Source organism: Carassius gibelio, chromosome A22 (genome assembly GCF_023724105.1).
Source record: "Carassius gibelio isolate Cgi1373 ecotype wild population from Czech Republic chromosome A22, carGib1.2-hapl.c, whole genome shotgun sequence".
In the NCBI taxonomy this organism is placed as follows: Eukaryota; Metazoa; Chordata; class Actinopteri; order Cypriniformes; family Cyprinidae; genus Carassius; species Carassius gibelio.
In genome coordinates, this window is record NC_068392.1 from 7,576,763 (window position 1) to 7,602,216 (window position 25,454).

The 25,454-nt window shown below is 35.7% G+C and overlaps 1 pseudogene; it reads right to left on the bottom strand.

Moving 5' to 3' along the window:
* The window catches only part of LOC127942450 (von Willebrand factor D and EGF domain-containing protein-like), a 58,269-nt pseudogene that overhangs the window by 21,309 nt on the left and 11,506 nt on the right, over nucleotides 1-25,454 (bottom strand).

A 25,454-nucleotide genomic window follows, 5' to 3' on the forward strand; every position in this document is an offset into this window, starting at 1 on the left:
GGAGTTGGATGTGTAGCTAAAGAAGAGGGTGTTTGTGCCCAAATGCAACATGCTTCCTAAAGAACTTGCCAATAAAAAAATAATGTGTGTATTTGTTTTGCTATACTTGCAAGATTTTGTTTTTTGTTTTTTTTGAAAACATAGTAAATCCCCATAAGTTTACATTTACGAGAGGCTTTTATCCAAAGCAACTTACAGTGCATTCAGGCTAACATTTTTTTACCTAACGTGTTCCCTGGGAATCGAACCCACAACCTTTTGCGCTGCTAACGCAATGCTCTACCATGTTATAAGTATCCGATACATATAGTAAAACCTGATAGATTTATCATTTTTAAATATGACTCGGATAGATAATTGAAAAAAAAAAGGTTAATAAAGCTTCATTAAAAAGCCATAAACAAAAAGATAAGATTGAAAACATGGTTTATGCACATCAGCTGAATTATATTAATACAGTTAAAACAATATACAATAATACAGTTGTTTACTGACATCATTCTGAAAAATATGAATTTACATAAAAACACTATAATTATTGATTGGTATATTGACATTATTTAAACCTATAATATTTGTTGATAATTATATACTACTTAAAACAATACTAATAACAATAATATTACATAAGAAAAATAACATCTATTATTATTATTATTATTATTATTATACACATATACTTACTAATATATTTTTATGAAATATTTCAACAACAACAATAATAATAATAATAATAATAATAATTATTATTATTATTATTAGTTGTACTAGTAGTATTATTGTAACTATTAGTGGTAAAGTAATATTGTACTCAGTTATGGCATATTCAATTATATGAATAATATCAGATATTTTAATATATATTTTTATAACAATGCATTGTATTATAGCTTTATTGTGGTGAAATTAATAATAATTATGAGCAGTAGTAGTATAAGCAAAACAATATTAATTAATTAATAAGCAATTAATAAACACACACACACACACACACACACATATATATATATATATATATATATATATATATATATATATATATATATATATATATATATATATATATATATATATGACATATATTTAATTAAATATACTAATATATATTAATAAATAATAATATATTAATAAAATATTTTATTATTTAATAATAATAATAATAAATTTTAGTTATTGTTAATTGTAATCATGAATGATTACAAATAATAAACACATTCATTACAACAATAGAGTTGTTTATTGTATTTTATTGTATTTTTTATTGTATATTTTTATTGTCTTTATAAAATCCCCTGGCATATAATGGCAAATAAAATCAATAAGACACAAGGGTGTGCACCAGTATGTTTTCATCACAGTAAAAGGACATTCATGTGTATGCCACTTTGCATCCCGGTCAACAACACCTTTTAATGGTGGTAAATTCACTACAGTTCTCATTGCCATAATAAAACATCCCAGGACAGTCCAATTCTTCATCCATATCCTGTAGGTCTCCTTAGTTGAAAACAGTATTTAAAAGAACTTCATGAAATATTACACATCACAAGTCTTCTCAGTGTGCTAATAAACCAAGGCTGTAAAATCCGAAAATCTAACGTCAGCTAATTGAAATTCACAGTGAGCGTTTTCCAGCTGACTTGCCATATAACGTCTCTGTTTAGCTGCTGTAATAAGGTCTGTAAGATGTGGGCTTTTAACTTCAAACATACTGAAAGTAGTAGCACGACAGCAAGTCTTTTCAGATCTACCCTATACTTCCTTTTACAGTTTGATTATAACCGACGCAGTAAACACCTCACACAAATGTTCAATTAAATAAAGATTGTAAATGTCACATTTAGTCAGTCCAAACAGTTCTTTTTGTTTTTTTCTTAAAAGCTTTTTTACATAGCTGGAATGAGATTCAAACCCACCTCTACCTACATATGCACATATGTATCTGAAGCATTATTATTAAATATTAGACTACAGCGTGTATATTGTGTCTTTATGTTAATTGGATTATTTTTATTTGCATTCAATTAGCTTTAAATTAGATTGTGCTGCAGAAGGTTGTTGGGTCGAGTCCCAGGGCTGCTGAAACTTGTAATTAATTTGCAGCTTAATAATGTGCTGTGTGAGTGTCTACAGGTACATATACTGTTCAATAATGTGTGCTAATGCCATCAGATCTCGGTTTGCTTCCATGTCACTGTGTTTACCTTGATTAATGGACCAGGTGTATTTAGAGGCGGCGGAGTTACACATGAGACAGGCAACAGAAGGGCTGGAGTCTCTTTCAGCAAAACACATCCCATTTATATTACCCATCCTCTCCTGAGAGAGAGAGAGAGAGAAAGAGATGTGTGATAAGATTAGTAATGAAAATAAATACAAACATTAAAAACTGAATATAAAATAAATGTAATGAATATTAATAGTAATGTCCACAATGTCCACAAATTTAATTTCGTTTTTGATACATGGTATATTATAAAATTTGAAACATTTACAAGCCCTGTCCACTGTTATTTTATCATTATTTGTATTATTGTATTTATTTATATTTAATATAGTTATTTTGTTACACCTTGTATGGCTTCTAATTTTCATTTATTATGCGTTAAAATTTTGCATTAAATTTGTATATTTTAATTTCATTTATTAAAAAAATATTTGTATAGCATTTTATAGTTTCAGTTAATAAAAACAATGTACCTGCATGAATAAAATAAAATAAAAACTCTCAAATGATACTAAACTAAGATAAAATTAAAACAAAAATGAAATAAAGAAGAAAACTAAAACTGGGTAAAGAAAACTAAATGCTATTGTACAAACTAATGAAAACAAACTAATTTGAAAATAAACAAATACATGCACTGTAAAATGCAAAAAAAAAAAAAAAAAAAAAAAAATACAGCTCTAAAACTACAATAAACAAATATACAAACAAACTGTAATATTTTATTTCAAAATTGTAAAACCTACACCATTGTTTTCAATTTACTAAAGCCTAAATCAAAACTAAAAGTAGAAAAACATAGGTAAAAAAAAAAAAAAAAAAACAATAATAGAGTGAAATAATGAAAAGTAAACTAAATTGAAAAGACAATAAAAACAATTTTATATATATATATATATATATATATATATATATATATATATAGAGAGAGAGAGAGAGAGAGAGAGAGAGAGAGAGAGAGAGAGAGAGAGAGAGAGATTAAAAATTCAACTAATAAATAAATTCCTGTACACATTTTTATCTATAGCGACTTTCAGTTTGTGCTTTCCCTGGGAATCGAACTCGAAACCTTTTCACTGCTCATGGTAAAATTTAAGAAAGAAAGAAAGAAAGAAAGAAAGAAAGAAAGAAAGAAAGAAAGAAAGAGAAATAAAGGATGTGTGTGTTAATACATTGTGCCGTTGGGCGCTCCAGGTGTTTTGCTTCTGCTCACGGTTCCACTGTGGTTCAAGCCAACTTCCTCTGTCGAACCTTTGAGATAAACCTCAGCCGTCTTTGCTATAAATCACCAAAGCATAAAGCCTGGCGCTGATACAATCTCTATATTGCAAGTTTTTAATATCCAGCGGGACGTGTAAGTTGCAACGCCCGGAGGACAGCCAGAGCAAAGCAGAGAAGATAAACAGACCAAACGGATCCACCTAGATAACTCATCCCTCACGCTGAGATTACACGCGATGTGGAAGCTGAAAACCCCCAGAAAGAAAGCGAGAGAAGCGGAGGACATCAGGTGGTCAAGGGATCAGTTACTCCATCAGTCTCTGGTTTCGATGATGTGAATAATATTGTCTGTTTTCCACATCCACACTCTGGGTTTTTCCAGCGCACACCCCAGTGGCCTCGCGTATCACTGTTGTCCTGCTGCACTGAGAGCAGTTAAGACACTAAACGCCTATGACAGACTTTTTGCCTTTTGATTGCATAAACTCACATCCTCTGCGATTTATTTTCCAGTGAAAAAACCAGGCCATTAGTGTAGGAAGTGTGATTGCGCACAGTGAATATAAAGTGCAGGATTAAATAATCTTCATTCAAAAGAAATTTAGAATCAGTTTGAAGGGTTTTAAATAGAACAGGGGTTTCTGAAAAATTGCTGTACTTTGATTTCTATATATTGTTTTCCACAATATTTTGTTATGAATTCAGATCAAACTATATGTATCTCAAAATTAAGATAATACAAATGTGGATATTTGTGATATGTTATGAATGAATACATATTATTATTAAATTATATTACGCATGTTAATTTATAATAATAATAATTATTATTATTATTCTTATTAAGAAATGTATTAGATGTTCATATATTTGAATATTAAAATGTATTAAAGTTATATATTTATTCATTTTAATACATTTTAATAAAATTATTTAAATAATTTTTTTAATAATAGGAAATAAAATAATAATACTATAAATAATAGTTATCAGATTTATGTAATAATAATAATAACAATAACAATAATAATAATAATAATAATAATAATAATAATAATAATATTGTATATAAATATGAATTAAAAATATCTGAAACATAATTGTGTAAAATACAATTATTTATATATTCCTAATTATATTTACATTCATTTAATAGTTAATAATAATATTAATTATTATAAAATGCATTAACATTTGTGAAAATGTCTTATAAATGAATGATCTGTAATAAATATAATCAAATATACAGTATATACATATTATAATTATATTATTATATGACATAATATATAAATCACCATGATATGATTTCATAAATAACCATGATCATTTAATAAATATTCACCTATAAATTGCAAAGCACAGTATTTTGGTCATAAATGGCCAACAACCTAGTTTACCTATTTTAACTTTTTATTTTTCAGTTTTCTCCTGGCAAGGCAAATATAGTTCCAATTTATACAATAACTAGTTGTGAGACATGCTATGTGCATATGTGTATGTGTATTGAGTCTTTGGATACAGGAAGAAGAATCGGAAATGACGCATATTGCGTCTTACGTCCAGACGCTAACCGTGCGTCGCCGTTTACATCGGGATATTGGAGACTCATTACACATTCCATGTATACAGGAGTAACTCTCTCTGCTCACGCATGTAAACGGGTTATCCCGAATGTTTCAGAAACCCAAATAGTGACCTTAACCCGACCATAACCCGAATTTTAACAGCTTGTAAACGTAGTCATTGTTATATAATGTGAAGAAAAAATAGAGAAAACAAACTGAGAAGAAAAACTGCGAAATATTTGGTCATATCAACCAAAATAAATGCATAATAAAGATAATGCAAAATGCATATAAGAAATATAAACAGCTGGTAAACTGTCTTAGCTCATCCGCCACTGCATGGCAGGTGATGCAAAAAAAGTATGTGTTCTTGTAATACTTCCGACAGAGTGTCTTTAGCAGCACTAGTTTGTGTAAATCCAAAAGCGGGGTTAATTTTTCACCCCTCGGTGAGTGTTAATCCCACAAGCCTTTGAGATTAATGCGGGCAGGAGTTTAGGTGGATTTCGAGATGTATTACTCCACAGACACGTCTTTGCTCTGACCTTCAGAGACACCCTGTGGCTCTTTCAACATTTATATCCATGATAATGATTCTCCTCATCACAGGCCATCCATTTTTTTTTTTACATCAGTAAACACACTCATTAACAGGTACACACATTGATCAAACCACACTTTGGGAGCGAGCGATGAGGTCAATGATCGCAAGACCTGTTTACGAGTTTACGAACTTTTTAATGTTTATGTTAGTCATATACTTAAAGATAAAGCCAGATTGGTTTCCTATATGGACTGCCAGAGCATAAAAAGATTCAAATGACTGTGTTGCTGTTATGACTGTCATTCAGAATAGAAAGCTCTCCTCTATCTCACGGCTCAATGATTTTTGCCTGTGATATAATATTTTAAAGCGCCCGGCACGCGTCATTTAGCTTGGCCTCAAACAGCGCGTGCGGCCAGCATAAATTCAAGCTGATTTTAACCGTTAAAACCTTCAACTGTGAAGGAGACTTCCTGCATGATTGGATTTCGCCAATGTTCTCAATTCAGTGGCCGCTTCATCTTTCAATCACAATGGAACGTTTCGAAAAAGATGGCCTGCTTTTATCAGAACGATGACATTTTGATTCATTCAGTCACCGCAAAAAATGGCAGTGGAAAATCAATCACATGAAGCCTCGGACAGATCCCTGTCCCTGAGATTGATGGACAGGTACCTTAATCTCCCATCTGGCATAGGGCTGCTCTCTGGCCGTGAAGTCCGTCGTGTCAACGGCCATGTTTCCGAGCCTTGAGACGGAGCAGTCTACCGCTTTAGAGCTCAGAAACAACGCTTTGGTACTCCCTTCCTCTTCAGGGATCCAAATTCCATTCATGTGCTAAAAAAACATCAGCAAATATTAATGGTTTTGTTTTTTTCTTAAAGGAACAACCTAAAAAAAACCTAGAAATAATGTACTTTTAAAAGAACTGAATGTAATGTGCTTGAACACTACAGTTAAGTGTAAACGGATTACAGTTTAAATTAATACTTGAGCCAATTAGCTGAAGTTAAGAGTGCTTTTATGTGTTCATATGTCCATCTGTATTTGTAATTTAATAGCTACTTCTATTGCTGAATATACTGAGAAGTAAACTATATCTTTCAATATGAATGACATCAAGTATATTTTATTTACTTATTTATACTTAAATATATTTCTAATTACCAGGGTTGGTATTACTAAATATTATAATAACATTTTTATTTAATTTAACTTGATGCAGACTAACTAAAATGGAAATAAATGTGACAACAAGTTTTAACAAAAATTAAAAACATTACACACATACATACACATTATATATATATATATATATATATATATATATATATATATATATATACATATATATATATATATATATATATATATATATATATATATATATATATAAATACACAAAATAAAAATAAAAACGTTAATAGCAAATTTATAATTATGAAGTTGCAATTTACTATTTACTTTAAATAGCTTTAAATTTAATAGCAAATAATGCACTAGAGTTAAAATTATAATCAATACTTGCGCTTTAGTATGTCGATCAGCACAGCAAAATAAAGATTATTAAAACAGATTAGTAAAATGTACGCCTACAGTAAAATGAAACTTTTAATTTGACATCAACAACGTTTATTTAAAAAAAAAATACTCAATCATGTTGAGAAACTATGAACTATCTCTAAGTACACTTCAGTGTATTTTATTTAATTAATATATTTTATGTATATATTTTTAAATATATTTTTAATATTGGAAGTTCATTCAGTACACACAGGCCACCCATAAATGTTTTACCTCAAGCTGGCAATTCTGTCTATTTACTCACATTCATGCCATTCTAAATCTGTATGACTTTGTTTCTACAGTGCAGCACAAAGTTAGGTATTTTGATGTATGTTCTCCCTGTTCTTTTCCACATAATGAAAGTGAATGAATGTCAAACAGATTTGCAGCAACATTAGAGTAAGTAAATGGTTCATTTTAAACTATAAGTCAACTTTTTCTTTAAATTCCGTCCTCATTTATCAGAAGATATGCTAAAAATGTAGGATGGACATATGTGCTTGAGTTGTTCAAGGCTGTTTGAGGTCAAATTAAAATAGAGCAATCTTCACCCCTGGCCATTCATTCTTTAAGAGAAACACAAACAATGAGAATAATGAACGTCAAACCAATTTGCTCAAATGGGAGGACCTCACACAGTAGGTGAAACACCCCATGGGAAAAGGCGGTTGGGAAATATCTGAGCAGTGGAATTCAAATGAGAGAAGAAAAAAATGCAGGGAACATGATGGGAATTTTTTTTTTTTTTTTTTTTTACTACATTTGATTTTTAACAATGACGTTTTGAGGTCCCAAAGACACGAAACTGTATTTGTAAAATACCAACAATTTCAAAATTTACCTTAGGTTTGGCATCAACTGCATTAAAAATATGTTCCTCTTTTAAGTAAAACAGACAATTTACTAAAGGAGTCACCAGCCGATATAAATCCTCAGATAATTCCATCGCAATCGAACTCTCGTACGTCACACAAACCGCCGTTCTGCAGATCGGTGATTTCTATTGGCTGACCTGAGGAAACCAAAGAAACAGACAATTTACAGCACGTGTTATTGAAAGTATACATTTTAGGGGGTTGTTTAATGACCTTTGCAAGAGTCGCTTGCAAGAGTGGCAGCCATAGCAACGTAAGTCTAAGTTAAGTCTCTAGGGGTGTGGCCTGTCAAAGGGGCATGGCCTTGAGACTACAGCTTTACTGCTCAACACAACCAAAACCACACACACAAATACACACACTTGCTCGGTAGAAAGCAATTTGGGGAGTAAATGGAAAAAGTAGAGACTTTTGTGGATCACAAGGTCAAAACCAATGTGTTCTTTGTCATTCAACTCATACAAAACCTCATAGAAAAAGCCTTTCAGTCGAACGAGCCGGCAAAAATGACAGTCTGCCGTCTACTCTTTGTTGATTCACTGGAAAGGCACTACGAGAGTCTTGTTAAACCCGAAAACTCCATTCTAAATTTATGTGAAGTATTTAATGATGTGCGCTCTTGAAAATGCACCGTCCTTTCCCAAAACCACCAGTGAAAAAAGTTTACGAGACTCAAATGGAAAATTGCAACACCGGCAGTTTGGAAGACGCAGTCACAGCAAACGAAAGTCATTTCCAAGTACATTGCCGCTAACAAACAAAGAAACAAAACAATACCAGCTTTAAGCTATACAATACATCAGACTGCTGGATTCTGACCTTGCCCGTCTGTGTTTGTCATTAAACAGAAGAGATTTATTCGGCAATATTACGGCATAATTAGAGCTGGGGAAAATAACGATTCTCCATAACCGAGCTTCTTGAATAATGCAAATGAGTAAACACGAGCTTGTTTGGGGCGTCTCTCAGGCCTTATAAAACACAAGAACATTTAATATAGTTTCAGCGACAGGCTGAGATGACTGTACTGTGGCTGCATTATGCTTGATTAATGCGATTATCCGTCCCATCTCGGCTCATTTCAAATCAGTGTTTTTATTACCAGAGCATAACCTTGCGTTCGGATCTCCGCAGGGTGGAAGTCTATTTAAATCACATATCTGCGACACAAACAAAAATGGATGTACTGGGCTGGGATTCTAAACTAAGGCAGAAGTGTAATAAATGTATATTTATATCTAAAAATGGAGAAGGAAAACAGTGAGAGATATCAGAGAAAACGGTCCTCGGAGGAGAACAATTAAGCACAGTGAGTGATAATGAATTTTAGCCTCATCAAAGAACCTCCTCCAGATGGTCTCATTTTGTGTAATTTTACACTGGGTACAAAAGTGTTAATAAAATTATATATATATATATAAAAAGAAAGAAATTGCCCCCCCTAGGAAAGACATACTTCCATCAGAGCCAATTGTTGTTGTTTTTAAAAGACGAAATTGAAAACAAATTTGTGAGTCATGCAATGAAAGTATCAAATCTGATAAAGAAAATCTGCTATTAAATGTTTTGTTAGCTTAAAAATAATAAAAATAAAATATATTAAAAATATTTAAATATTAAAAGTATTATTTGATGATGTATTTTGTCAGTTAAACAACTACCTTTCCAAAATGTGCATACTTTTATGCATTTATCTACATAAAGCAAGCAATATAAATGATATCAATATATTTTTAAAAACATATAATTATAAACTATATTTTTATTACATCATATCATATAATGTTTAAAATCATAAAGAAATTTACTTTACGTCTTTCCAAAATTTTCCCCGTTTACCTCCGACTCAAACAATTAGCATGTTATGTAACATCATGTGAAAATCAATTAGCAAACAATTAAAATAATATTAGCGGTTGATCCAAGGATCATTATGGCTTCAAAACAAGTCACAAAAACATGGTCCTGAAAAAACAAAAAAACCTTCACTCTCACTGCAGTGCCACACAAATACCTTCCTAATCATCTTGGAGATCAAACATTTCCAGCTCAGCAGGTCAGTGAGGTGATTTTTCAGATTTTCCCATGATTCACTCTGCTCCCGAGTGCCTAAAATGCAGATCTGAACCAGACAAGCTTCAAGCACTGACGCAGTGTACGCACACACATATACACTCTCACACATTGTCCCTGACCGGCCAGGAAGGGAGCGTGAGAGATATTCAGTTTTTAATCTCTGCCACAAGGGCGAATGCTGGTGCTTTATGTTTGAAGAGAAATGATAAATGAGGAGCGATGGGATGACTCACTGAACCTACTGTATTAAAAAAAAAGGAAAAAAAAAGATGAGACTTTCTACAGAATGTGCCCCCTTCCTCACAGCAGTGAGTGAGGTTTTTCAGATTGTTCCACTACTGAATGAAATCCGGATATGCACAGGTATTGAATCTGGTCTGATTGCCTTTTCTATGGACTTGATTTTCAATCTACCTGGAATTATGCAAAATAAAAAAACAGTAGAGCTTCGTTCCGGACACCCTTCATGTTGGCAGTAATAGCATAAAATGTGCCACAAGACACACAAGGAGAATGTGTGATATGCAGTTCTCTGGCCTGCGCGAAAACTGAAATTGAATCCCATTGGTCCCTTTTCCTCCCTCATTTTCAAATATTGAGGTAAATCTAATAAACTCACAGACTGAAAGTGTAGCCAAGGATGCACCATTTGTATAGTACAGGAATCATTCAAATAAATTACAATTCTGTCATTATTGACTCATCCTCATGTTATTCTTATTCTGTTTCACATGCAGAAAAAAAATGACATGAGATTTAGCAAATAATGACTGAAAAGAAGGGTATTTTGGAAGGGTGATTTTCTTTAAGAAGGTCATGGTTCTGGTTATACCAATTATATTTCTATTTTTTTATTTTATTAATATTCTGTTTTCTACATTATTGCCATTTTTATTTGTAGTGTAATAAAGAAAAGAGCTAAATTCCAAGTCACACTGTCCAAACGAGCAACAAAGTTCTGTGTATTAGCTAGAGCACATGTGTTAAACTAAAGCAACTTAAACACATAAATAATGGTCATTTTTCAATAAAAATGGGTATTTAATCAACTCTGTGTAAAAAGTATCTTAAATTCTGGCCATCCAATCAAATAATGAGTGATGAAAGGTAACAGCAGCAATTATTTTCAGTTAATTCATCAATCTGGAAATGGACGGTCAGGCTGAGCACAGTGCATTGTGGGACACCGTGCATTTACTCCACTCTTTGGCTAATGTAGTAGCTCACCCAGACAAAAAAAAACAGTACACACTATTCACCTTATTCCGCCCCGCCCACTTTTAATACTTCGCATTTCCGCATTTTGTCATCCGACTTCCGCTAAACCGATACGGCACGTCCGGTTACTAGTTTAGTAGTTGTACGATTGTTTATAGCTAGCTATAAATGTGGCGAAATGACAAAGAACGTTATGTTATAAATTGGGAGCACGATGAAAACGTCTTACGACGATAAAATGGTCTCAAATTGTCCCATCCATCGATGCTGTTAACGTGGGTAATGTTAGACGATATGAAGAAGTGGCCAGAGTTAACCTTTAAATTTAACTGCCCTGTCAGGAGGAGTTGATGGAGCAGCAAGGAAAAATGATTTAAAAAAATGTACCGAGGCTTACCAGTATTTACAGTGAGACAGTGGGTCGTGTACTGTTACACAGCGAGGGTTTTCTCGTCTTTTTAAAATTGAACGTGCAACCAGCCAGTCGAGCAGTCTAAACCTCTCAGCGTGGTGCTGGTTAGTTTTGTGTGTGTGTGATGTTAATATACACGAAGTTATAAATGTTTAAAAGTATAATAACTTGTTTGATGACCATCATCAGACTAAGTATTTTGTCTAATAACTTAAATGTACAGTGGAGTAAGGTAAGTGAACTTTATCAATTACATATTAGAAAAGGAGGAGGCTGGAACTTGGAAGTGAAAAACGCTGTATAGCCAGGTATGCATAATGATTAGGCAGATTTTATTTTACAGATAAAACAAGCCAAAAAAAAGATTATATATCACTTATAAAAGATTAAATGCAAAATTAATAGTTAAGATTGATTTGGTTTGGAATTGGTAAATTTTACCAAAAAAATATGAATAAGAAAATCAACTTGCCTCTTAATTCTACACAGTGTATATGCAAAAGGTAAGGTAAAGGTAAGATTTGGTAGGTGTACGTCAAGTCTAATCAATGAATAAGGTTAATGTCAAGTGTAATAATAATGAATGATTCTGAAATAAGAGAACTGTAAAATCTTTGAAATGTATTTTAGGTTTGTCATGTTCTGTACAGGGCTGAGGACGTGTAAGCTGCTCATCTGGGTTGCATCACAGCAAGTTACATGTGCCACACAATCAGCAATTCTGTGCCAAGACTGTAGCTAGACTACACACCTTTTATTTTAAGTGTATGCTTCCTCGTCTCAGATGAGTTTCAGGCAGGTGACCTGCTGCTTTCAACAAGATATTTGCAGCTTTGTAAATAAGCAGGAATGAGAATAATTAGGTTAAGGATAGGATATTAGGTAATTGGGATGTGATGTAGAGGGTTTGGGTGAAGACTAACTATATGAAATAAGTTGTTTTAAATCAGTTGTGTTAAACAAGAGACAGACTGTGATTTGTTTTTTAGAACATGGATAATTTAATTTAAGTTGTATAAAATCATTTGTGATGTGTTGATCAGTGTTTGTTGTTTTCAGGAAGCAAGAGACACCTTCTACTGACCATCCTGTAAAATTTCGACATTTAATTTCCATATGTAATAAACCAAGATGGAATTAACTTGCAAACTTGAAATGAGTTATTCCTTCAAATCAGAGATTAAAGATGAAAAAAAAAGATCAAATTAAGATAAATAAATAAAAACTATTTACAGCAGGTAATGTCAGGTGACACTGTAAAGGTTTCATAATAACTATTACAGCAGGTAACTTTTGGTGACTTTGTAAAGGTTCATAAAAATAACTATCACAGCAGGTAACTTCTGGTGACTTTCAGCAAGATCAGGGGCATGTGGATCTGATCACCCTCTGATCACAGTTGTCCACTGCATCACTGGCGGTCATCGATACATCTGTGGAAATAATTAAACATTTTTACATTAGTACTTACAATGTATCATGAGAATTAATATATTATGTGACCCGAACTTAGAACTGTGTGTGTGTGTGAGAGAGAGAGAGAGAGAGAGAGAGAGATGCATTAGAGACAAAACAGTATACACACTCTTAACTGTAGTGTTCAAACGTAGGTCAGGATCTGAATGAGAAATGAGGCTAGCTGGCCTGTTATCACCTGCAGTTTCTGTAGCAGGAATAATGTTAGCTGTTGTAATGTACTATAATATCTTGTACTACCGTAAATATTAAATAAATAGGTGGACAATGGTAATCATGGAACATTCGTTGTACTTTGTTAACTACCTGTTACTGATCATAAATGTATTCATAGAACGGACTTCATAAATCTAACGTTAGGCGAGCAAACACATATCTAGTTAAGGTTAGCTTACCCGAATCTGACAACCTTTTCATCCCCCAGCGTGACCTCTTTAACGGGACATCGTAGTCGAGCCATTTCTCGGGGTAAGGGTGTTCGTCAGTCGCCTTCCCGTCCATGAAATGGTACGAACACACATAAGAGCGCTTGGGTGGGCGCTTCAAATTTAGCGCCTTCATCCATTTCCTCAGGTGCTTCTCTTCTTTAGGTGGTGGGTGTAAATTGTAAAGTGCACCACAACACTCCGACCGCTTCACAATGTTCATTCACATAATGCATTCACAATGTGTTCGCTACATCGTTGGTGCAATTGTTTTTTTAATACAATTGTTATGCAGCCCCTAACTGAGCATATATCATACTTCTGTTCGTTCTGTTATCTAGCCAGCCACTAGCTTAGGTACGTTACATCCGGTCCCTCAGCCGGAAGTAAGATGACAAAACGAGCCCAATGGCGGCACCGTTGTTGCCATGGAAAATAAGGTGAATACCGGCTATACAGTGTTGAGTACTCGAGACTCGGACTCGGTCTTGGACTCGGTCTCGAGACCGTATTTTAATGGTCTCGGTCTTGTCATGGACTCGTGTGCATTTTGACTCGGTATTGACTCGGACTCGAACATATTAGGAATCGGACTTATGCCCGAGTCCACTCGAGTCCCAATCAAAATATTTCATGATTATTACTGTATGTTAATGTTTCTTTAAATTGATGTATGATTGATACATCCAATGACTGGTGATTTTCTTTAGACGTTAGGCCAGCGACACACTGGATGCATGGCGAAAGCGTCTCAGCTGCGACGCGCATCCCAGGCGCAGCTCGAGCCGCGCGGAAAATGCGTGCATGCTAGAAATAGAACCGACGCCTATTTTCACGCGAACACGCGCGTGTTGGAAGCGTTTCCAGGCAAAATAAACTAGGAAAATATGTTTATATGTCACTTGTGTCATTATGTACACAAATACATATTAATTCATGACATTTTGATATTTTAAAGTCTATAGGTTGGCATAAATTCTGATATAAATGTAATTTAAAAAAAATAATAATAATTATCGATTTTCAAATATTGCACCTAACATACTCTATTTTGCAAGAGCCTGGTTTTTCGGCGGCCTCCCTCTATGTCACCTACAGCCGCAGCAGCGCGCCAAGCGCCGCGTGCAGGCACGCTTCTGGTGTGTAAAGACACAGAAAACGCGAAGCAGCCACCACGCTTCTAGCACGCAGCAGAGACGCCACGCAGCCAGTGTGTCACCGGCCTTAAGTTACCCTCCTGCCATCCGCCTGTAGTGATCCCGCTTTCCAGAAAGCCACATTGCTACATTATTTCTCTCAACTGTGTTATTTTTACAAAGTAGGACAAAATGGTCACAGAAAAAAAAAACAAATATTGTTTAATTAAATTATATAATGAATACAGACACAGACTGACTGTCTCAACACTAAACATCTCCCCCCAAAAAAATGTCTGACAGAAGGCATTGAACTTATATGGCATTTCAACCAGCTTTCTTCCCCTGGCACATACACACTTTTGCATGAAATTTTCCTGGACAGTCAGTCGGCTCTTGTGTGGATGCCTTCCGTAACTAAAAAAAACTTCGACTAGTGTGTATTTTACCCTGCATTAAAACCCACCATCCAGTGAAATTAGCATTAGATTATCCGTTGCTGTTACAGAAAGGGATGAAATGGTAACTTTTGTCAGTCCCCGCTTCCTCTGTACCAATAGAGAGAGTTTTTAGTCGGGGTGGATTGATCATGAGACCACATCGTGCTCGGTTGGGTAGCAGGATGGTCTCCTCACTTATTTTTTTGAAAAGTAATTATGCCCATCTTTAATCTTCACAACATCTAAAGTGCACATAATCCAAGACATTTTCAGGATATTAGCAGTCATTAGTTAAGCTTCAGGGTTAAAAGTTATGTAAAAGCTGTTACAGTTGAACATTTACAGGTATAGTGGTACAGTAATGTTACTTGTACTAGAAGTGTTATGTAGAATTACAATATAGAATCGTACAGTAATGTTACTAGTACTAGAAAGGTTATATGGATGTGTATAGTGGTACAACGATGTTATGTGAAAATTAGCACTTAATATTGACAAGTAACAATTCATAATTCTAATAAAATTACCTTTACACCACATACTATGTGGCCCTTTTACCCTTTATTGTTTCCATCATACATTTTACATACTCTTGAAGATTTCTATAGGTCTTGTCTGAGACCCAATCTCTCTGGTCTCGGTCTTGACTCGGACTCGACCCTTTCTGAACTCGGTCTTGACTCGGACTCGACCCTTTCTGAACTCGGTCTTGACTCGGACTCGACCCTTTCTGAACTCGGTCTTGACTCGGACTCGACCCTTTCTGAACTCGGTCTTGACTCGGACTCGACCATCTCTGGACTCGATCTGGACTCGGACTCGAATGAGCTGGTCTCGACTACAACACTGCGGCTATATTCAGCAGAAATAAACGTCGCGTGTTAGCATGCTAAGCAAATCATAAGGTCAAATGTGGACAAAAACAAAGTGAAGCCCTGCAAAAATCCACATTTGACTAGATTAAATGGCAATAAAGCCAATCGGAAATTCTTAGACATTAACGTGTCATGGGCTTTCGAAAAAAAACTAAATAAAAAGTAATGGATGGTGCTCCCAGATGTGAAAGAGGCATCAGCCGATGATCAGTTGGGCAATTAAGCAGATTTATCTAGCCGTCCTCCCTGTGCTACCTTGCACATTGATTCTAACACGGTTATCATAAATCAGAGCTGGCTCTAGGAGAGGTTGAAAAACATCAGTCTGTGATAAACAGCCCTCTCTAGTGCTCCTAATCTGTTCGCTAATTTGTGTAAAAACTCCCATTTCGTCACCAAGCCAGCCCCAGGGAGCATGCAAAAAATGTCAAGGGAGACAGCGGCTTCAAAAAAGATACCGATTCTAATCAGAGAGCCGGTACGGGCGTCTGGCACAAAGCCAGGCGTTTGCATACCTGCATAACAATATCTAATTGATATGAAGGTTGGCTGGGGAAGCTAATGGCACTTCTGAGCCTCACCGCTAATGCCAGAAACAATCAGCCGAGAAACACGCTCAATGACTTTGCTGTTAAAAAAGGAGTTCCTTGCAACGATTCAAATAATTCACACTATCAATAAAAAGCACACTTGTTCAATCACACGCCATCTGCGGTTTCTTTGAAGACATGCTTGAGGGAGTAGGAAACTGTTATTTTCTGATCGTAAGGACAAGGAATATATAACAACAGCATCCAAAACAAAACATGATTAAAAGCGACTGAAAGTGTACAAAAGACAACAAGATGCTAAAAATATATACCTGAGGAAAAGAGCTGGCACAGGAAAAAATTTCATCTGATGCCACAGAAATGCTCTGGCACCTTTGGCCACCATCTGGTAATGGCAGCTATAGTGCACACTGTACATGTGCCAATGTACAGGATTTTAATTACACACATTTGGCATGAAGAGCAGTGAAAGTACTGGCCCATAGAGATACAACATCAGACAGTCATATACTTACAGACCAATGCTTGCAAACACAATTAGAAATTGCTGAAAGGGACTGATGGAGGAGCACTATCATGTCTAGAGAGAGTAAGAACAAAGGTAGACATTCTCCAGCCATCTGAGCAAAGCCTCAAAGACAACTCGGATCCACAACTGTTTTCCCTATTCAAACCCCCTACAGATACGTCACACAAAAAACTGTTGCAGTACCCCATATGACTGCTTATTGATAGCTATTTTGCCAAAATTTCAGCCCAGGGTGTTTCTTATAATCAAGGATCCCTGGTGACCACATTTGAAGCAACAGACGGATGTCAAAATGATCACATACTGATAGTAAGGCTGCAGTCGTAAAAGCTGTAGCCTGGATAACACTGACACCCCCACTCTACACATTGCCCATTCAAATTACAGAAGTTCGGACACTGTAGGGCTGTTGCGAACTTGCGATATCCTCCAATGGTCTGGAAGTTTCCTGAGAACGCTGGGACAGGTTCTCCAACCACTTCCGCTCACAGTCATTCTCCAGGAAGTCTATGAGGGCATTCTCCCAGGCCGAATCGTCTTTCAACTGAAGATCCAGGATGCAGAGATCCACAGCTTCTTCCAGGCGCCGACCCAGCAGACTCTTGCATACTGGGCCCACGGTTGAGTTCGCCAAGGCCAGTTGGCAGACCTCCAAAGCTTTGACAGAAGTGAGGCCACTAGGTGTCGGCCAGGAAGGGTGGGCAGCTGGACGGCTGGAAGAGCGGTGGTCATCTGGAAAGAAGTAGGCAAAACTTTCGAGGTCGGTCTGGCTTAGGGCCTGGACAGTGTAAACGGGCAGAAAGTCAAGGGTTCGTCTCTTAGGCCTTCCACCTGTGCTTGGTAAGGGCACCTTCGATTCATTCAAGCGAGGAGCGTGAACTTTAAATAATGAGTCCAGTTCTAACTCCTCTACTGAAGGAGAGTTCTCTGCCAGACCTTGGGACACTTGAGACTTTGGTTTAACACCTAATTCTGACACTTCAGCCAATGTATCCGGCTCCTGGATGTTATGGGTGGAGACGGATTTAACAGTGTGCTCGGCAGTGGCATCTCTGAAGGGGAACAGGGACGTGTAATCTGTGAGATAGGCAGCGAGAGACAGGAGGCGGGTTTAATTGCCCTTCGGAGGCATGTGCTGAATGGAGGGATAGGCTGTATCCCTTTTGACAAGCACAGAAATTCCACTTTATCTCCTCATCCACGGCAGGTGGCGTGCTGTCAAACAGGCTCTCCCCAGGCGTGATCCTGACATGGAGAAATAAAACAAAAATATGACTGTCTCAGATCAGCCTTTGAATTAAGCCCTCAAGCACTGCGTCAAGAGAGGATTTAGAGTTCGAGAAAGGTTAGCCCATTAGATTAGAGATTTTCGTCTGCTTTAATTATATTTGACATTAAAGCGAGCAAATCAAGGTTAAATGGTGATGCAAACTCTAATCAGAAACAGAACTGCTATACAAGTCTCCTATCTACTCCCACGTTTGGAAGTTTCAGCTTGTAAGTGCGAGATCATTTTTGTACATATATCTGCACATTTTTGTGTCCTTCATAGTTCTTACCGGCATTATAGCTCCATATTTCTGACCAGGACTGTCAGTTAAATCCACCTTTAAATCCCCTCTTGGAGGGCTAGTGTCCTCTCGAGTTTAACTCTAACCCTCACCAAAACACCCAAATAAGCTCATGAAGGTGTTCAGAATTACTTGCAAATTACAGAAAGGTGGGTTAAACTGGGATTGAAACTAAAGTCTGCAGGACACTAGCACTCCATGACTGAAGTTGAAGAGCTTTGCCTTAGAGGACCATAGTGGCGCACCTCACGACAGATTCGGTTCTGACTAGATTTATTACCCAGCTTTAACTCAACAGCAAGTTAAGTACCATATATCGTTTCTAGTGAAAATATAGACTATATGAATGTTGAAAAAGCATCTCTCACCTCCGGCCCTGAATGAAATCCTTTAGGTCTTTGTCACGGTCGCTTGTACCTGCAGGATGATGGAGGTCATTGTGGCGGTTCCGGTCAAATAACCCGCACAGGCCTCTGGTGGCGTTAAAGTCCTGACTTGGAGCACTGACGGACAGACTCATTCCCCTGAGGAAAATGCCCCTGAGGCAAAAACGATCTGCAGGGGTCAAACGAAAATGACCTAAATTCTTTCATTTTTTACGTTAAACATTAAACCAAAATCAGGTCATGCTGACCCTTAAATATGCAAGGCAAGTGTATAGATAGTGTCAATTACAGATTTGTATTAAAATAAAATGTTATGTATTTTTCTACAAAGATAAAAACATGTTTATTTATATTTGTCTGCTTTTTAGATTTTACAAAATATAATTTATTATTAATTTATATATAAAATACATTTGTTTCAATATCGGTCCATGGCTCATGCATGTACTGAGTGTATCCAACATCTGAAATCATTAAACTTAAACTTCAGTTTACCCCAACTTCAATCATAAACAAAATTCTCATGTTAGTAAAAAATCCCATTTCCCTGCCATCTGGTTGTGAGGACATTAGTGGCAATTTTTCAAGAGTCTACATCAGAATATCTAGATAAATTTAGCCGTCACAAAACACTTCCTCATTCAAATTGTGTCACAATGCAACAATGACAACATCTGCTGCACTGACAGACCGATGGTCCGTGGAGACCGAGCGCTTTAAAATCTTTAAAAAGCCTCTTTTCCAAACAGTTGAGATCTGTGTTTACTTTTCAGTCAATTTCACCAAGAAATTGAAACTTGAACTGCAAACCTTTCACAGCGAGCATGACTGAGATTTCCTGAGTTAGTATGTCAATGAGGTAACATTTGGTCTACTGTGTTTTCAGTCAAATCTAATATTTAGCAATGTTGGGGGAAGTTACTTTTAAAAATAATCCATTACTATATTGCATTACAACATGAAAAACAAACTAATTGCGTTACCAAGCTACTTTTTCTGAAAAGTAATGCATTTTTTTCATTTGAGTTTCATTTTGTCACTTGGGCTGGGCTTGCTTTTTTGATTTTTAATTACAAAAAAAAGACAAAAGTTATATTTTTGGCAACTGTAAGGGCCCTCTTACATCAAAAGGGAAATTAATGAGCCTCAGTCTGAAGGAAGTGCGTCTGCATCCAACTCACAATTTCTCTCAACATGGGGGCAGGAGAGGTGTAGGTGAAGAAATGGGGGGAAAAAACAACATTGCTTACTTGTGTTACTTTAAGTTACTTGAAAAACTAATCTGATTACATAACTAATGTTACTTGTGATCCGTTACCCCAACACTGACTGAATTGCAATAGTGTTTCCCTGATTTGATTGTTTTGTCTAAATTTTCACTGCAGCACAAAGAATAATAATTATTAGCTATCGCATTCCAAGAATGTAACCGTACCATGAGTTTCTTCCCGTGATGCATTTCGTGGATCCTAAACTGATTGGTCATGGATGGTCCCAAGGCGTTGATGGACAAGTGCGTGCGTGTTTCCTGCAGCTGCCCATTGCACATGTCAAAGGTCACAACCTCGTTGCCCTCTCGAGCCGCCACTCCGCAGAGTAATGCCGTAGTGCCTGATTGGAACAGGGTTACAGTAATGTGTGCATTAATGATTAATACACAAATTGTATTTAATGAATTACTAGAACAATTAATAATTCACTTCGCATATACACAGACAGAGATAAATTGCTTGATAGTTATCTTGTATCTTTTCCGAGTTCTGTTGCAGTGCTAAAAAGTCATGGAGATTAAAGCAAATAAAATTCAGAAACCTCTGTGTGTGCTCTTTAGATAGCCTTTAAAGACTAGACAGCTGAAAACAACCTCTCAGAGGACTACTTGAACTTAATGGCAAAGTGGAGGAGAGGCAGGAAGAAAGAGTCTGTTTAAAAAGAGCTGTAAGATAAAACAAGAGCAAGAAATTGAGCGGAGAAACCGAGGCAGTAATTTTCATAGGACAGTTTCAGCATCATTTACTTTGATGGTGACCGTGACACTTTGCGGTTATTGCTCTGTGCGTTGGCATCGCTGTAAACACACATTGCTCAATACATCACGCTATAGTGTGTTAAAAATCCATATCTATTGTCCATTCGGGCCATTTGTGCCTCTCTACTCAAGGAGACTGTGGCACAGAGCCGGCGTCTGTCAAGGACATATCCACTAATGAGGCCAGTTCCCATACACTTTCATGAAGATCCCTCTTTCTGAGCCAAATTCAAAGAGTACAAGGAATAAATCTGCGCCACACAAATCTGAAATCCAAAGTGACCTTTTCGTTTCTGCCTCATTACCTGAAAATGTACCACTTGAGCATCTGTCATGTAAAAGTCACATAACTTATGTTGAAATAATCACAGGCGATCTAGAACATTCAAATTGTCCTTTGCAAATGCCAAAGAAAGAAATAAAAAAGGCTTCAGTAAATCCATTGTGCTACTTGGGAATTGAACCCACATCCTTGGCATCGCTAGTTGTTTGCACAATGCTTTACCATTTGAGCTACAAAAAAGGGGCTAATTGTCTAAAAGTTTGCATATATTTTACCTGCCACCAAACCAAACATTTAAGAGTACAAATGATATATCTGTGCCACACAAATATGAAATCCAAAGTGACCTTTACATTTGTGCCTCATTATCTAAAAATGTACCACTTGAGCATCAGTCATGTAAGACTCACACAATTTAAGTTACACTTCTAGGCAGTTTAGAAGAATTCAGATCACCCATCACAAGTGGCAAATAAATAAATGAAAAGCCTTTAGTAAATTAATTGTGCTCACTTGGGAATCGAACCCACAACCTTGAAAATGCTAAGTTGTTAACGCAATGCTTTACCAGCTGAGCTACAATAAAGAAACAATCTTTTTTTTAACAACTTGTAAATGTTTTACCTACCATCTAATCAAAATTCAAAGAGTACAAGTGATAAATCTGCACCACACAAATCTGAAATCCAAAGTGACTTTACTTTTCAGTGTCATCATCTGAAAATTTACCATTTGATCATCTGTCATGTAAAACCTGCATAACTTATGTCAAAATAACCACAGGCGATTGTTTTGACATAAGTTATGAAAGTTTTACATGCATAGACTATAGACAAGATTTCAAATTCTTCTTAGAAAACGGCAAAATAAATAAAGAAAAAGCTTTCAGTATATTTACTGTGCTCCTTGAGAATCGAACCCATGACCCTGCCATTGTTATTTTCATTTTCATATATTCATCAGCTACAAGAAAGAAAGAAACTCATCTAAAAACTGATAAATATTTTACCTGCCATCAAATGTAATGATGTGAGGGTCAGTTAGGGAATAACAGGTCGCTGTTGGAACATCTTGAACTGTAATCTGCAATAATAATAACAATAATAGATAATGAATCATCATACTTGCAGCTATTTGCACTGCAAATTTATCTATTACTTACATAGAAAATGACTCACAAAAAAACCAGCACAGCCATCACAGGGAATCAACATAGGATTGCTAAGCCCTCAGAACATGCGCAATTTAGACACCATTGATGGGGATAATAATTGCGGAGCTATGCTGGCTCTAACCTAATTATAATGCAGAAAGTACAGTCTCGTCCCATTATTAAAGGGCACCGAGCGGCTTTCATGTTTACAGACAACACAGATGGTGGTCTGGGGCCAGTGGTGACACATTATTTAAGAAGACTGGCGGTTTATGTGTGTTTACGTTTCTTTCCTTCTGAATTACCACATTCTTGTCTGTCCTTTCGGTGTCTGCCTTATTAGAGGCTCTTTCTTCCTTTCAGCAGGGGTCAATTATGAGAGCAGCAAGGGTCAAGTCACAGTATACTTAAAATCTGAAGGGTTACAAAGAAATCTAACCACTGCTGAAAACTACTTATCTGTATGGCAGAGAAAGAGAGTCAGAGAATACTCAAATATGTCTGTCAAACTGTCTCGCAAAATTTTATGAAAAAAGTAATTTTATTTTCTAATTATTTTATACAGTCAAACCAAAATGTATTCAGACACCTTCAACATTTCACACATTATCGCAGTTTGTATAGTAAAAAAAAAAAAAGGTGATACAATATCTTGATAATGTCAGATAACACTTAAGCAGAACATGGTCAGGTCAAAGTGTCTGAAGAATTTCTGGTCCCAAATCTGTATGATGAATTTTTGGGTATAATATGTCACAGATTACTTTATTTTGCTATCCTCACTTACATGAATTAACTATAGTGCCCTGCACCAATTATTAAGAAAAATCGAAATCAAAAATTATATCTGGAGTAATGTTTGGTTTGACTGTATCAGATTTTCAAACAAAATTAAAGAGAAAGGGGAAAAGAAAAAATTAATATGAGCTGTTTTATTTTCTATGTATTTTACATGAGGTTTTCTATTTTTCAACTAGGGGTGCTCCGATCAAGATCGGCCGATCGTTAATGCGCATCTCGTCGAATTAACAACGAATTAACGCGAATTAACCGCTGATTAGAGAACCGGCTTTACTGACGAGATGCGCATTAACGATCGGCTGATCGGCCGGAGCACCCCTATTTTCAACCGTTACAAAAATATGTCTAAAAAACGTTGATTTATGTGATTTTGTTATTTTCTTAAATAAAATAGAAATACATAAACAAAAATTAGATAGATAGATAGATAGATAGATAGATAGATAGATAGATAGATAGATAGATAGATAGATAGATAGATAGAAATGTAGGCTAGATGAAGCTATAGTCTAGCTAGTTTTGAAACAAAATTAGATTTTGTTTTCTACTGTACCTTCAAGACTTCTACATGCAAATAACCTTTGTTATGATTGGTTAATGACAGTGTACCACCGGGGCACCCTATAGTTCATCAGAGCGGGACAAATTGTAAGAAGAGCAAGAAAAATCCCCCTTAAAAACATTATCAGTGTAAATATATTTTAATCTCAAGCACTTAATGGTGCTTAAGGCCATTTCAAAGAGCACTTATCAAATTACAGATATTAATTAAGTACAAATCCACTCAAGCAACTAATAATAAATCTTCATGCATGCTAAAGTTTGGTTAACCTTCAGCGCAGGAGGGTTGTAACCTCTCCAGAGGCGAGGACTGCCTTTGGCGGGCTGAGTGGAAAGGAAGCTGACATGGTTCCCGTCCCGGGTGAAATCAGTAACAGCGGTGAGAGTCACGTGAGCATTGTATGGCCACGTTTGAAACCTCCACGACTACACTGTCTGAGACATAAAGATAAGAAAGACATTTTATCAACACAAATACACATTTGTATCAGTATTCAGAAAGAAGAAGATGAAGAAAACCACAGAAAAAAATATTATTGTTATTGATAATAATAATAATTAATCTTAAATAAACCATAAATAAACCATTTCCAACACAGACAATTCCCAAACAAGTTTGTCAGTGATTCTAATATATACACACCTGATTCATGTACGCTGAGAGCAAGAGACACTTTGCAGCGGCGGTTGGGTTCGAACCCATGGCAGGGAATAGGGATTGTGCTTATTACAGCCAAGATGTGTTTTTTAGCATCCTCGCGGATGTTCAGGACATCTGGAACAAACTGCAGAGAAAGTGTTGGACGGTTGGCCGAAGTCAGTGTAAATCAAACACTGTCATACAGCTCTGTTAGACATGGGTAATTATGCAACATAATATTTGCAATGCTGCAACGTGTTTAGCCAGTAATTATCGCTTCAGGCATTGTGCGTGACGCATGAATCATCATAATTATGTAGATGTAACCGGATTTACCTTAATTCCAGCGAAGAACCCAGTGCTTTCTTTAGACGCCGACTGTGAGCTGGAGGAGTTTAACAGGGAGGTGGACACGCTGCAGGAAAACTGTCAATCAAACCACACTGTCATGAAGATCATGCTGTTGAGTGAAAAAAAATAGAAACTATAGAAATCATGAATTGTACACTTTTATTGCAGGGAAAGGTTTCATTTTTGATATATTAATTTAATAAAACATAATTTAATTAATTCAAATAAATAAAATATACATTTTTTGTATTTGTTTATAATTGTATTAATATTTATAAATTAATTAAATATATAAAAAATACTTACTACTACTACTACTACTAATAAAAGGAACGATTAATTCAAAAACTAAATTTAGAATTAAAAATTAAAATAAAAGTTAAAAGTTTTGTTTCATAATCCATGTATTTGAAAACTATAGAAATCAACAATATACAATTTAATAGCAAGGAACATGTTCTCTTACTTAATATTTTAATAATAAATATAAATAACAATTAATTTGAATATTTAATGGACCAGTGTCAATATTTCGAAAT